Here is an 11,801-nt window from a genome sequence, read left to right on the forward strand (position 1 = left end):
TCTAGTATTGCCTTCTAATGATTATACCTGTACAGTATCAACACATTTCATGATTTCTGCCCTGAGCAAAGGATACATACTGCAGTTAAATATGTCATTGAATGTAGTTTGACGGTACATAAACAATTGTAGATCAACATTGTATACATGTACTGTACATGTCTGCCTGTCTCATTGTCAAATTTTTAGTTTAGTATACTACATGTATACTATGCAGGCATACCAACATGTTCTTTTTTTTTGTTATGCACCTTTACAACTTTTGGCTTCTTTAAAAAGCAGTAAAATAAAATTTTGAATTTTGCATTGCATATGGAATAATAATATTCAGGGTCATCTTTAGTCCATTTTAAGGAAAATAATGGTTGTCAGATTATCAGTTTTGCAAATTTGCTGACAGTCTAAAACAGAATATTTGTAACATGGGGTGTCAACCCCCCCCCCCCCCCCCAGTGTAATCAATGTGACACCCTTGATAAAGTTGCACACGTGTATTCCGCTGGCAGATGTCATATTAAACAAGACTGAAATGTAAGACTAGCACTCAGCAGTTTCTCCATGTGATTGACTTGTTAGAGATGGGGATGCCAGGCAGCAGACCATTAGAGTCTTCATGGACAGACAGACAGACATAGCATGACCCTATAGGGTCACTCCAATAAGGCTAGAGCTCAATGGATAGGCACATTCAAGCCTGGATATATGTTGTAAATGTTTCAAGATTAAATCTGCTTACATGGCATACGTGTACATGTACATGTTATGTATGTAGGTGAAGGCAGGCATGCAAGAATGATAAAATGCTCTTCTCTAGCAATAATAATCACATACACATGTAGATACTGTACATGTAGAAATATCACTATTGTATCCTTAACCCTAAACCTAACCCTAACCCTAACCCTAAACCTAAACCTAAACCTAAACCTAAACCTAAACCTAAACCTAAACCTAAACCTAAACCTAAACCTAAACCTAAACCTAACCCTAATATCACGCAAGGTTAACTGATAATTATAAAAAAGGAACATGTAGTATTGTTTTCAAGATTAAATATGCTTACATGGCAAAGGTGAATGCTGGCATACTGGAACAATAGTAGGCTGTTCCCTAGCAATAACAATATATTCAGATTGATGTTGTGATGAAAAACAAAATTATACAAATTCAAACCAAAGATACATGTACATTGACTGCTCAAGACTACAAATGGATAATTCAGAGTGCTAAACAAATTTGGTTGAAAATAACTGAGTAATGACCCCCCCCCCCCAAAAAAAAAAAAAAAAAAATGAAGAGAAAAAAGAAAAAAAAGAAACAAAAGAAGGAAATAGAGATGTAGGTACAACTATTCCAGACTGCTTGTTGAGCAATAAATAATACATTTATTGTTACGTGTATGGGATTTTAAGCAGGTTTTCATCATTTGTTTACATTTTTCCAATTCGAAAAACCTATTTACTTCATTTGTACACAATAAACAGCTTAGAATAAAACCAGTTTCCCTCTCGAAATTCCGGTCTCAAACTCAAAATAAGAACTTACCGGTATGCTTATGTTACATGAATGCATACAAACATGAAGGATGTTGCTACATGTAGCAAGACTACAGCCTATTGTTTTGAGTTCTACTTTTCTCTTTACCAATTCACTTAATCTCTGGCCTACGCATGAAGACAGATATACAGTCTGATATCTGTCTGATTCTCATCTGATAACAACAAACTATTTGTTCAACATGAATATTTGTGACTCCTGAGTACATTAGTTTCATGTGTGTTGATGGAGATTTGGTACATTATTAGGAATTAGGGTTATCTAAAGTAGACAGATATTTTTTGTATATTGAAAGTAGTGTGACCATTCATAAAAAAATAATATATAAAATGGTCACATTATATTGTCAAACCCGCTTTTCATGTTCGTGTAGCATCCACTTGTCTAATGCCACATTGTTTTGGTTTTCCTTGAAATTGTATGTATGTGTTAAAGTAACCCGTCTGTAAAGACGACCTGCCTTTAATGAATGCTTTTTGTTTTTCTTGTGCACTCTATCTACATTGTATTAAAGGCCTATATACATTTGAACTATACAACTAGGTTTGACTGTCATATATTAATTCAATGTTTGAGCAATATGACCTTAAATGATTATTTAGTTTTGGTACAGTGTACATGCACATGTTTAAAAGGTACAAGCATTAAAACCACCACAAGAAAAGGAAAGAAAGGGGGGGGGGGGGGGAAAAAAGAAGCTAGTGCTCAGCAGTTAGAATGTTAATTTGGAATATCCATACATGTACAGTGATACATGAAATGTCATATTCAATAAATCAGTTTTATGTAATTGCTTAGGCCCCAGATATAAAACAAAGAATTTGTATGATTTGTTTTGTTTACTGTAATAATATTTAGCAGTTTTAGGATTCATTGTTTGAAACATTTCCCTATCTTTGCTTTCCATTTGAGCTGATGGAAATCAACAAAAGATCGCATTGATGTCCCTGCATTAAATTGTAACAATGTTGGCAAGCATATTTTTGTGTCTTTGCCAGTTATTACCTGACCCTGATTCTGTTGAAAGTTCAACCATGTGCTAGTAATATTCCGCCTCTGATGACTGATCAAGTTCACTCCAGGAACTTTTGATAGGGCTATGTACAGATCAGCTTTCTTTCTTCAAGTTGGAAACGATGGTGTTTTGCTTTTATTGATAATTGTTCTCTAAGAAAACCTTAGTACCTTACACTATGTTATGTATCTGAAGAGAAATCAAAGTGGAAATATATTATTTAAGGAATGAAACAATTGGTAAATTAGCAAAAAATGGTTAAAAGAATACACAAGGAGATGGGGGCAACGGAGGTGGAGAAACAGTGACAGGGAGAGGAAAAGTACTATGAATATAATGAAATGGAAGAAAATGGAATCGAAAGATTATACTGGTATGACATGTGAGAAATGTTGGAATAAAGAGAGAGAGAGAGAGAGAGAGAGAGAGAGAGAGAGAGAGAGGGGGAGATAAAGGAGATGAAGAGAAAGAGAGAGGGAAAAGAGGAGAGAGAAGAAATAGATGTACATGTACTAGTACATATACATATGAAGAGATAGAAAGAGAAAGAGTGAGTTGAGAGGTGTGAAGAAAGATTGAGAAAGAAAGAGGGAGGGAGAGAGAAAGGAAGACCTCGCACAGCTTGTGACTGCCACCTTCAGACAAAAGATGACCCAGAACTAGGCCATAACAGAGAAAGGGTCAGCCAGGGGGCATCACCAGTAATCATATTAGGCAATGGTCTCCCTTCTGCCTTGGTACATGGATAGAATACACGATGAGTGAGGGATGAAGAACTACTCTGAACCACTTGAGAGCCAAAGGTGAAAAATAATCAAATGTCTTGATTCTGATGCAAAAAACAGTTGATTAAAAGCTTGTTCACATATGATGCTTTAAATGGAGGTAGTTTACGGATGTGGTTTTATTTTAAAGTGACTCTATAATCATATTAGGTAATGGTCTCTCTTCTGCCCTGGTACATAAATAGAATACAAGATGAGCGAGAGATGAATCGCTATCGTGAACTACTTGAGAGCCAAAGGTGAAAAATAATCAAGTCTTTGATCCTGATGAAGAAAAAAAATGATTGAATAAAAGCTTGTTCACTTATGATGCTTTAAATCAAGGTACTGTAAAAGTAGAAATATTCGTGGTACATCTATTTTTGCGGATTTTGCGGCAAGTGGAAATTTTAGAACTCACAAAAACATAAGCAGCAGTAAGTAGTTAATTGAGGTAGTTTTATTTTAGGTGGGAATGAAAGGCACGTGTGGATGAAAAAGAAAGAAGGTAAATGTACCTGTGTGCAACAAATTAGGTCCAACACGTGCTCACTTATCCACGTGCTATGAGGTACAGCAATGTGAAGTGCTCCACGGTTCACCAAGGCAAATGTGAACGAGGCTTAATCGTACTCCAAGAGGTAGTGAATTTGCATGTAGGGCACTCAAGTGACATCATTATTTTGTTACATCAGCATATAAAATTTAAAAAATAATATTCAAAACAGAATAAGTAAAAAGAAAACAATTGTTTTTTAATTGAGAGCACCAGAAGAGCTCTGTTTAATTCAAAAGAAACTTTGCTAATGATAACAAATTGATGGGGAAAAAAAGAACTTCTACAATAGGGAAAAATACTACAAAGATTTTTTGAACAAATAATATTTGCAATGCCTCAGTAGGATCAACTTATCATTAGAGAATCTAAAGAAAGTCAATTAATCTACATGTATGTTGGCTTAAATGTTTACAGTATTTAATATACAATATTTAATGTGTGAATTTTGTTTCCTTAAAAAAAAAAATCATGTAAGGTATTTTAGCCAGACCTCTTAGAATGAGATATAACGACTTCTCTAGGAAAATGAGAATCCTTACAAGTTTCACTGGAAATCATCATTAATGTTTAATCTGCAACATTGCGTACCAGTACTTCTACATGTACATGTATGTGTTTAGTCTATTGTATGATTTCTGTTAGTTTGTAGATTTAAATATCGTCCTTGTTTTCACGAAGTGACGGTAGTGAGGAAAATCGTGACGCAAAGTGAATGCATTTTTTTTTCACTACCTTCACTTCGTGAAAACAGCGACGATATGTTGAAGGTGAGTACATTTTTATCACAAATTAGATTCGGTTGGTAAGTCTCACATAATGCGTCTGTGTTTATCTTGTGTGCCTGTTCAAATGGTGAAAAATATGTTGGGCGTGTGCCGAAATACAGAAGTATCATCTCGTAAAGCTGTTTTTTGTCAAAAAAGAAAGTTTTTGTGACTTTCACATGTCAGCTAGTATTGTTCAACAAGTTATAAACAATGAGAAGTTGAGAGTGATTAAAGTGTTTAAGGCAGTGATATTTGTTTTGACATCCTTTTTGGTCCATCTATTCAAATCGTGTACGCTGAAGCCAGGGCAGGAAGGTTCATGTTCCGTAGCTAAGGAGTTGTTGACTGGCTCTTCGATATTTGTCATTCCCCTGTCCGTCGCAGCCCGGACACATGACTCATATGCAGTCAGTCAGGAATTATGAACTCCAAATAAGTGTACATGTAGAAAGTATGACCAGACTACGTGGTTGCACCGGATTCTCAAAATGAGCTAGAACTTGTAAAGATCTGTACTTTGAACTTTGAATCAATTTTTTATAATTTTTATTTTTGGAGAGCTATTTCTAGCCCTTTCTCTCCTGTTCTAAGCTGATCAGAATGGTTCATCTATGTTGTATGGAAGTGAACAGATTGATGAAATCTTTGAGGATTTGATTTACACTCTGGAATGAGAAGTCTTAATTTTGTTATGTTGTTTAGAAATTTAGATTCTGTTCTTTCTCCCATGTGTTGGTTGATCCTTCTTTGTTGTTATTCTGGTGATGGATATCTTAAGAAATCTTTATGAGCTATTGTTTTGATTGCAAAATCATTTCCAAAGATATCGCAAGAAATAAAAAATACTGTATTAGGGGGAAAGCAGTATTATTCAACATCAACACATGCTATAGAAGGTCATGTGATGTACAAAACATTTTCTTGTATTTTATGTCAATACCTTTTATTTATTTAAGAGAGTTAGCTGCTGGCTTTTAATAAAAGGGCTGTTCACGCATGGAATAATTAGTGACAGGTAAAACATGATTTTGAATTGCATTTAGAATCCTGCCCTTTTTTCATGTTTGAAGTGAACAAATATCTCATCTATTATGAATTTCTGATCACATTTACAGTAAAATAAGGCGTTAAAGAGATTTTTAAAATGTACCTTTAGTGTGTTTTTGTAAAGATTATATTCTGGGCACTCTCTTTTTGCATTGAAGATCAGTGGAGCACACAGGGTTAGCGTGAATTACAGCAGAAATTGACTTACTAGGCACACAATATTGAGCACAATCCTGATTAGTCTCCCCTGTGTTTTTAACGTGTGAACAGGCCTCATGTGATGGGATCGTCACTGGAATCCTCCCACACTTTTCCCTGCACACTAAACCCAGCTGATATTGTTTGGGGGAATTCCCACACTGTTATTGGAAGTATATTGTCCAAATCAAATGAAAATACTGTTTAGGGCTGTGTGGCATAAAACTTGTTATCAATGAAAAGTTATAATAACCATTTAAGCTATTGAAACCATTGCATTTGATTGGCTGGGAACCAAATTGTCATAGTATTTTAGTACTTGTTATTACGTTCTACTTTCATGTTCTTTGCCCCCCTCCCCCTCTCCCTTCCCCACCTCCTCACCACCTGGTGAAACAGGACTAAGGATTTAATGCTAGAGTTCTATTCAACATCAAGTTCCTGGACATAAAAGCCCTGGACCCAATATTAAGGCCTGAGCCATGGACCTATTATAAGCTAAGAGAGTGTGTGACCACAAGGAGGATCAGGGAGACAATAGTCAGCCTTCGTATCAATGGCTAACATTTATATCAACATGGAAGGCACCATTATAACAAAAGGGTTCTTATAAAATTTCCATCAATAAAGTACAGAGCTCATGTCTGCACATTCACTTTATGTACGTGTAGGACTTTAAATAAAATGCAATATAATGGCCCAATCGGAACTCTCTTTAGTTTAAGAGTGTGCATTGCAACCCTCCTGGGGGAAATGTGGTCCATTGTTGTCAAACGTTCAGGATATTGTCTCAATAACAGATAAATCAGCAGTCTACTGTATAATTTCTCTCGCATGCTTTTCATGTACATATAGGCTTACATTCTCATGTCCATGTGTACATGTACCCATACTGTACACATGCATAGTACATACAAGAAGTACATGTAGGTCTCATGTATATAAACACACTGACTGTAAACATTTTACTTTCATTTGCATATTTGTTTTGCAAATTTTCTCAAGGTTTAGATCAGCGAATCATTAATGACACAAATGACGTCTACGTGATTTGATAACAATAGTGAACCTTTGCAATTCTGAAAAAAGTTCAGTTTAAATATCATTATAAAAGGTGACTGGTTTTACAATTTTAATATAGCCTACTGAGTACTGTATGTACACTGTACCCTGTATAATATTTAAAGTCCTACATGTTCAGAATGTGCAGACACAAGCTCTGTAGTTTATTGTTTCAAATAGTTGTGAGATATTGAGTTCTAGGAAGAGTATAAGCAGATGATACAGTATCGCATACACTCAATATATACAATGTAGTTCCTGTCTGGTCTCCATACAGTGTACATGTAGTCCCATATGTGCCATATCAAGTTGGTACCTTTCCATGTCTGTGCCTACACTCTGTATCTAGGCTTAGATGTTGTTGCTTTTTCTGTCCAGCAACTTATGCAAGAAAGATTTGTTTCTTTGTAATTTATACATTAACATTTTTTATTATATACTGTACATGTATACTGTATGTACAGTGTGTATTCTTTGGCAAATTATGAGTAGTTTATAATATCCTTTACAATTACAAAAAACCAGAGATAGAAGGAGATGCAAAGCCTTGATCGCCAATGTCTGGAATAGACACAAGGCACATATACATGTAGCAAGCAAACAAGCAATGATATCCTTGTGTTGACTTAAAATCAGCTTTATACTGTAAACAGTCATAATTCACTGCAAACTTGTGGTATAAATGTTGAGTGTGTTTATACCCATTGCACAGTACATGTACAGAAGATGCACTTCACTTCTTCTTCTTGAAGATAGGACATCCCTGTACATACTACAGGAAAGGGGTCAAGGTACTATGTGCTATTCTACAAGTCAGACCTTACTAGGAGGTGTACACTGTAGACTATAGAGATGACAGATCTGTCTACTGAAATACTGTAAATGCAGTGTAGGAAACCTGCCTAAATGCAGGCAACCTGTATAGGAAGGACGTCCGAGCGAAATAAGAGGATCTTCTTGGTTTGATTGGATTGGAAACTTTTCTTATCAACGCCCTCAAACTGTCAAAAGCTTAATAGTTTTCCTCCTTTATAGGGCCTCTTTCAATGTGTTTCAATGATTTCTCACTCACACATTACAGTATATTGTGCATGAATGGCAAAGAATGTGTTATAAAAATATTTTTTTTTCTTTTTTTTTCATTGATTGAAAATATTTATCATCATGTAGGTCAGGTCATACAAGAAAACCAAATGTACTCTCAAAGATTATTGCAATAAGTACTGTATGTTATTCAATATTTTAATTTTACTAATGGTCCATTTAATGCGGAAAGATGGGCATTATATTGCATGTGAATCAAGTGTTTGTGAGATTCATTTCATTACGGATGAGAGGATGTTTTTCTCTCTTTGAGCAAATAACAAGGATACAAACAAACACACTCGAGTATCATGTGTGAAAAATAGAATATCATTTTCATATGTATGACTCTAATAAAAGATACGCAAAGTATCGTGTAATTACATTCTAAGAGGAACTGTCTTGTGACAATTTGAAAGGGTCGTTAGACTCATTATATCTACATGTAGTACACTGTACTTCCATGCAAGAATTGACACAGCATGGTTTTGTAATGATCATTTGTTGAATACACACGCACTGCATATGGAAATGGGTATATGGGACTACAGACACTACTGGTACACATTTGTTTGGTCCAAAAAATTTACAGTTGGGCAATGAATTTCTGTCATTTAATATTAAATAAATAAAATGTTATTGTCCAAACTTTTCAAAGCACAACTCGTTCCTTCTTCTGGAAGATTACACAAACAGGAATTATAATGAAATAAATTATCATGCACTGCACACAGATATTGGTATAAATGGGACTACACACTTGTCTTGTCCAACATTTTCACAATATGGCAATATATTTAATATCAAAGCACAATTCATTCCTTCTTCTTCAGGGAGGGTACACAAAAATGAATCATCATGAATGTCAAGTTGTTATGTTATAGTGCGTCCATTCACAATCTACTCCTGCTTAAACAATGATTATGCGCAACTACATGTACAGTACATGTGTATGTGATATAATTGGACGCACTTCACAAACATTGTGTAATAGTGCATTGTTACATAATGATGACAGTTATTGTTATAAAATCATAACTGTTATTCCCAAAGGTGTGTGCATATTATGCAACAAATAAGGTGTAATGTGCATGAGGGTAGGGTATTGAAGGTACATTTCTCATTTGTTTCATGTGTTCTTTGATGGAAAGGAGCATGAGCCCTTACCCTGAATATATTTTATCAGAATTTTTATTTTGATAAATGAAAGATCACTGAAAGATTAATAATGATTTATTTCTATAATTCTCATGAAGTTTGTTGAGTGCATGTATAATTTGATTTCCATTATGGCCTTATACAAAAAAAGAGCTTTTCCGTCACTGTTTTGTCTCAAATTGCCTCCATGTTCATATGGTATGCCTCTTGTGTGCATGTGCGTAAATAAGAAGCGAAAAATGATTTTGATCACTTGTTTTGTTGATTTGGTGTTTAAAAAAATGCCATTTAGTATTATTTCATATGTGAATTTATATATATTTTTCTAATAACTTGATATCCAAAACACAAACAGTTTCACATTGCACTTCCCTGTTGTTTTGACACTTGCTATTTTAAAGGTAATATTTAGTCTTGGTAATGGAAATTAAATTGAAATGAAAAGTTTGAATATGGTCATGTGTGTAAAATATGTATGCATAGATACATATAGAAGGCTGTAATCTGTGCATGTCCCAGGTGCATATAAATAGATGTTATGTGATTCTGTCCATGGTTTCTGATGAATTTTAGTGAAAATATCTGAAAGAAACTACTTATAAAGGTTAATGATTTACCCTGTCAACTAAGTAGCTTATATGATCTAGGGCTCTGCAAACCACAGAGGTTGTATGGTTCATGTGAGGTAGGATAGGGAGTGAGGGGGGGGGGGGCAGGCTGCGAGCACAGACTCTCGTTTAAACTTAATCACAACTCCATAAGTCTTAGCCAAGCCTAGCTCTGTCAGTCTATGGCTATATTGATTAGAGCAGGTACCGTAGCTATAATACAGAGCCTACCGGTATGGTGTACACTGTGCAGTAGACGCTCAGTCAGCATAGTTTTACAGTGCAGACACTGTTATGCACACCAATGTCTGACAAGGGTTTGTGCCTGCCCTGGGGGGTGGGGGGGGGGGGCAGGGGCGTCACATTTATTTAAATAGGTAATAGTAGCATCCACCCTCAAAATACATGTACATGTAGGTCATTGTGGTATATGGCACTGCATGTGACCCATTTAGAATATGAACCATTTAGAATATGAACTTTCCTTTTTGATTACGGAGCAGTTCATATAGAGTTGCATCACAAGGGAGTGGGAAGCTTACGGAAGGATGTCCCTACCATGTAACTCCTTGGTGTAACAATACCAGCTATTTTGTGCCCGTCACTGACGATGTATATAATGGGTCCACAAAGTTTGTGAACTTTCATAATTTCAATAGCTATATTTTTTATGTTAAATACAATAGCAACGTTTTGATGTCTCCGTCACAATAGAATAGGCGTCTTGTTGTTGAAAGTGACTTGTTACGTTCCACATAACTGAGCAGTTCACGTCATGAATGTGCATAGAGAGGGAATAGCGGGGGTGTGTCACAATGAACAGGTGTAATTTACTATGCATAACTATACTATATCAACTTGTTTTATCATTTACAGTATGTCTCTTGTCATTACGGCATTGGCATCTTGTTCTTATTGTGTCCTATTTACAGTAGTTCTACGGAATGTGAACTTTCACTTTTGGTTACTGAGCAGTTCAAATGGACATGTTCATGTTGCCCTTAGGGGGGAGGGGGGGGGGGGTGGGGAGGGGCTGTCACCATAAAGTAGTTTAACAAAAAATTATGACATGAAATTTGTCTGTTTTAATGGTTTGGTTCCATGGAATATGGACTTTCCTAAAGAACAGTTCACATGTAAATGAAGCATGGGGGGGGGGGGGGGGGTGGGGGTGAGGTGTTTTGTCTGCTTCTTCAGGTGAATGGTTTGGTTTCATGTTTTTACTTTCACATGTACATGTAAGCGAGCAATTCACATGAGGATGCAATGACAACTTAAGTCTTAAGTCTTCAGCTTATAAATGCTATGGACACCCACATCTTCTCTCCATTCAACAATTGACCCAACTCCTAGTTTGTTGGTGTGCATATTATAATTGTTGCTCCCTGGATAGATGGATTGGTGAGAATGCTAGCTTTGACAATTCTGCAGTAAAGTTGTTGAGTTAGCAAGTAGACATTGTCACTGGCAATTCAGAGTGAAGAATGATACAGCAGCTTGTTGCCATGGTTATTGTGGTGAAATGGTCTCAACATTCAGACCTTTTATGATATGATATTTGGACATGGATTGTAGATAGGATATTGAGGAAAGATATGTTTTAGATTTCATACAAAAGAGTTATCATATTCCTTTGGTAATAACTATGTTGTAAGGATTTTAATTTATAAAATTTTAAAATTAATTAATTTATAAAAAATATTTTTATATAGATTTTCTATTTATATCATTTGTATAATACTTAAGATATTAAATACCTTCACATGCAATATAGGCCCCTCATATTGCAAATTTGTGTTTGTCCGATCACAACTCTAAAAATAAATAACTTTCTTATTTTTAATTGGATTTTGCTCCAACCGTTTCACTGACCAGGTCCTCTTATTTTCTGATTCTATTAAAACCATATAAAAAGCTAAATACTATTGTTATTAAAACCAGGGTAATATCAGGGTAGACTTCCCCTTTAATGGTGCATAGCAT

Source organism: Strongylocentrotus purpuratus, unplaced genomic scaffold (genome assembly GCF_000002235.5).
Source record: "Strongylocentrotus purpuratus isolate Spur 01 unplaced genomic scaffold, Spur_5.0 spur5_scaffold_11, whole genome shotgun sequence".
In the NCBI taxonomy this organism is placed as follows: domain Eukaryota; kingdom Metazoa; phylum Echinodermata; class Echinoidea; order Camarodonta; family Strongylocentrotidae; genus Strongylocentrotus; species Strongylocentrotus purpuratus.